The 4,849-nt window shown below is 36.0% G+C and overlaps 1 non-coding gene across 1 annotated transcript; it reads right to left on the bottom strand.

Annotated features, from left to right (window-relative positions):
• Nucleotides 1–593: 593 nt before the first annotated feature.
• LOC147496740 (U1 spliceosomal RNA) lies at nt 594–755 on the bottom strand. The gene has a single exon (XR_015197211.1). It is a non-coding gene; the product is annotated as a U1 spliceosomal RNA (small nuclear RNA).
• Between the last annotated feature and the right edge of the window lie 4,094 nt (nt 756–4,849).

The raw sequence follows: 4,849 nt of genomic DNA, 5'->3' as shown, positions 1-4,849 counted from the left end.
ACGTATTATGATTATTTGTGTTTATGCATAGATAGTTAGAATACGTAAAATCACTTTTATCAATAGGCAATTCATATGTTGCAGCTTGACGGTCGATAATTGGAAGAGAAACAAGAAGTAATCTGCGACAAAATAAGTGAATCAAATAACTATGTATCAACAACATTCTAGTTCTTCTAGAAGAAATGTAAGAAGATACTGCTAATATTGCAATATTACATTTTTCAAACCTGAGAATCAAGTCACAGACTCACAGTAGCAAAATTAAACCCAACCAAAATTAAACCCAACTGCAAACAATCATAATGTGATGAAACGTTTGAACAAATAATCTTGTACTGCTCATAAGTTAGTGACCTTAGTGACCATTAGAGCATTGCTCTAAAGAAACTTTACATTGGCACCCGTAAAAATTAATCAATTAGATAGATTTTACATTACAACTAGGAAACACTTTTCCATCTCAGCACCAGATACCGGCTTTAATTTTGTACAATTGCTAGAAAATAGTCATGCTTTACCAATAATTTGCTTCAATTAGAAAATAAAAACAATAGCTCAGAGAAGATTGGATCTTTGAATTGGTAGGGGGCAAGGGCTACACGACACGAACACGTACCACTACAACAAATTGTGACGTAGATTATCCCACTTGGAGATACCTTAGGTGAGCACCCCCTCCTAAGTGCAATGGAGGTCACTAACCTAGGCCATGTGCCTTCTCGATCACCCATTAACCCTGTCCAGATAAGTCTGTTTGTTATAACTTTGCATTCTCTTCCCATCCAAGTAGCTCATTCATGTGGGACTAAATATTAACATATTGAGAAAGAGTTGTCGATTCAAATCGACCTTGTTTCTTTTGGCACAAGAAAAGTGGGACCATACATTGACTGATTGACATGGTTGTAGGGTGTAAGTAACACTGTATTACAATATATACTATTCAAGTGTCATCTGGAGGTGGAACAAAGCAGTTGCAAAGCCACCCCGAAGTATGAAAGGTTGGGTTGGTTGGTCTAACAAGGACTAGAAAAAATTGTTTTCAGTGGTTAATAACAATGCTTCCTTTTTGTGTATGTAGATGGTGTATGGTCGTTGAACAAAATAAAAGCGTATCAAAACCTAATTATCCCTTAATAAGTAAAGGATGAATAGGGTATCGTTCCACTTTTAAGTGTATGTTATGTGAAGGACAGGACTAGAAAGGGGGTTTAAGGGATTAAAAACTATGATTGTAGAGATTTTAGATTCTAATGCTAAACTAAACTAAATTAACTAAACTATTGAGAATTTATAAGAGAGGGAATTCAAGAGATTAGAATCCACCAATACTTTTCATCTATGACCTTCTGCTTCATGCTTGTTCTTACTAGTATACTACAATTAGGCAATAGAGCGAGTGTCGATGCCCTTTTGGACAAAACATCATTAACAATTAACTCTACTTAAGGTTGTTCCTATGTTTATGGTATGAATATCTTCTTTCTTTTTATGTAAGCTCGGGCAGCCATTCAATGTATTACCGAGAGCAACATCAAGGAGTACTTCCTAATAGGGCGGCCATTCAATGAATCACCACTTAAGGCAAACACAAAGAATACTTCCCCTAGGCAGCCACTCCCTGAGCTACCCCTTCTAAGGCAACACAAAGAATACTTCCCTAACTCTAAAGAACTATATTACTAGAAGAAAAGTAAAGAACACTAGCATGATATTAATATTGCTAAACATAAACCTTATTCTATACTTCCATCCCCTAGTGTGGGCAATGGAACTAATAACTAAAAACATAAAGAACTAACCTGATTGAAGAACACCATAAACCAGAAGAATCATTAAACCTTAAGCACTGGCTTCATCTCCTCCCTTGAAGGAGAAGATTAGCCTTTCATAAAGAAGGAAGAACACGAAGAACGAGAAGAAGAAGAGTCGAAGAACATAAGACTAGAAAGACTAATTTATTAAGACTCAGCTAGTTAAAACTGATCTTTTATTATTAATCTCTATCTGCCTCAAGTTCTAGAGACAAGAATATAAGTGAATTGGAAAATTACATGAGGCACTTAGGCCCTCTATTTATAGAGATTACAATGAGCTCTAGAAGCATTCCAAACCGTCATTTGTTTCCTAATACAAATAGACTTCTTTCAGAGTCCAACTTTGTCTCCAAAACTGAGAATAAATTGGCTACAGTGTCGATCCATGCGTCTGGACACACTATTCATGCGTCTCAGATGCAATCAATGCGTCTAGACACTCGGTCCATGCGTCCCAGACGCATTAGCTGATTTTGTCTCTTCTGCTCTATCCTTCTATCCTCTTTTGCGGGCTTTGGTCCAAGCAACAAATCCTTTGGCCTTGGGCTTCCAAATAGGCTTTAAAATAGGTCCAAGTCGCATCTTTAATAGCTCCAATTCCTTGGCCTTCTCCATGATTGTCCACGGGCCTCCCATGTGATCTTTAATGCTCCGAATTGCTCCGTTTTACCCCTTTTTCTCTAATATTCTACAAAACTCTCTTTTTTCACCTGTAGAATCTTAAAACACAACTTATAAACACTATTAGTCCACTAAGATGGCTAAACAAGAGGTATAATCGAGGGTTAAATAGCACTTTTTGAGTACTTATCACAACTCCAAACTAGCCTTTTGCTAGTCTCTTAGCAAATAAGATAAAAAAAAATAGATAAGTGATCAAAATCACATCCTAATAACAAAAAATAAAATCCTAACTGATTTTTGCAGGCATCGCGATTGCATTTACCATATGCAACAAGGCTTTAAACCTTTAAGTTCCCCAAAAAGGACAAGTTATAGTCTCGTGAGGGTTTCCAGGTGATATACACACAAAATAATCAATAACATGTTCAAGAATGATAGTATTTTTCAGAGAGAGAAATTCCTTACCCACTTAGTGCTTACTCAAACAGACAGTCTCCATTGCTAACTACATTGCTGCAAAGACTCATAAATTATGATGGAAGATAGTAAAAATTAACAAAATTCTTAATCAAGGCTTATGTGTGTACTTAGTCAATCTTCTATACTCTCCTATCCAAGAAACGGAATCCCTAGTTTACCATAGGTAGATAATCTCAACTTTCAATCCTCACCGGTCATACTCTCAAAAAAAAATCTCTCAGAAGATGGTCTACTATTTTACCTCATGTATGTGGGGAAAAGAATAATGCATACGAACATCCCACATACTACCTTGAAAAACAGACTTCTAAATAAAAGTAGTCTCATGGAAAGAATGTCAATCACATATGAAGTGTCGGGTCCTTCACTTTAGCATCCTCTCACCTATTCTAGACGTTATACCATACTGTAGTGATAAGTCATGGGTTGTAACTTGGCTTGGGTATTGGTTTATGAAAGGTAAAAAGGATTCTAAGGTTGTTTCTGAAAAACACTAAGGGTTTTGCTTTATTCTTTGGAAGATTTCTTCAAATTCTGTATTGCAGAGAAAATTCTTCCTTTGTCTTAGCTTTTCCATCCATTCTGTTCAACTTTTTTTTTTTTTTTTTTTAAAGACTCAGTGGTATATCCTTGATTAGTACTGGATATGCTTGTTTTCCACTAGCTTCTTTCACTTAGAACAGAATGATGGTCTTCATTGTATCTCTCTGGTATTTCCTTGTAATCTTCCTTTTGTGCTATTTCTTCCTCTTTTTTGCCCCTCGTATTCTCAAAAACATATGGGTATGGCTGATAAAGATTTTGGCTATAGTTCTTGTCTGGAGTTGGGTAAAGGGTAAAGGGTTTTATGAAAGAAAATGGCTTATTGTAATGCTCAAAAAGGTTTAACATGATAGTCCTACTAGGTGGGATAAAGGCTGAATAGGTTCACTACTTGACTTCTCAATATGATACTCTGTTTCAAATAGACTACAAGACCTAATGGCTATCTCCCCAGTTGATGTCACTTCGTGATTAACCAAATCAACAAATAATGAGACTATATTACAATGACATAAAGAACTGAAAGATGTTGAGTCACTAAGACTCGGATTTTTCGTAAGAACTCTCCAAAGAATGGGTATAAAGCTCAAGTCTCACGGGCTAAGTCAAAAAAAATTCTACTTCCAGTTTACTTGGGGTTTAAATCTCTCTTCTATCAAAAGTACACAAAACTGACCAAGTATTATGGTGGTGCCTTGATAAAGAATTCTATCAACAAGAACTATGTCCGAGCAAAATAAATAGTCTAAGCAGTAATGAAACCAATAATATTAACTATCTATCAAACTCAACACTAAGCAGTATAGAATATATATCCCATACTCATCATTAAAATTCATTTTTCTCATGCTACTGATATAGAAACAAAAATATTTTTGTTTTTGAAAACTAATTTTCGAAATTCATTTCTCAAGTACACCCTCCCCTACATTATGCATGCATTGACCTCAATGTATAAAGAAGTAAATGAAATGGATGAGAAAAAAGTAGGATATTACCATTGATGCCGAATATCAATATTTTGATCTTTCTCTGTCATATAAAGGTTAAGCTCACAAAATAGAGAAAATCAAATATAATTAGTTCAAGAAACAAAACAAATACAGGATTATTAAAGTAACTAATCCTACTAAGCAAACAGTGCTCAAAACTACTCGTGGCGGCCTTTGACGTTACGATGTCCTCTATCTGCTCATCCGCCTCTCGGTCGACTCTCCAGCCTGACTACCCGCTCTTTAATCTCGTCAACACTACCAGCTAGGGTATCTACTGACCTCGTCAGTCCCGAAAGTCTATGGGTGGTCTTTGCTTCGGTAGTCCTTTGATGTTCAACAATGCCTGCATCCCCCTCTACATATGTATCATAGCAGCCCTCATGTTCT

This window comes from Coptis chinensis, chromosome 5 (assembly GCF_015680905.1).
Source record: "Coptis chinensis isolate HL-2020 chromosome 5, ASM1568090v1, whole genome shotgun sequence".
Lineage (NCBI taxonomy): Eukaryota > Viridiplantae > Streptophyta > Magnoliopsida > Ranunculales > Ranunculaceae > Coptis > Coptis chinensis.
Note: the sequence above shows the minus strand (reverse complement) of the source record. Positions and strands in the feature narration are given on the sequence as shown.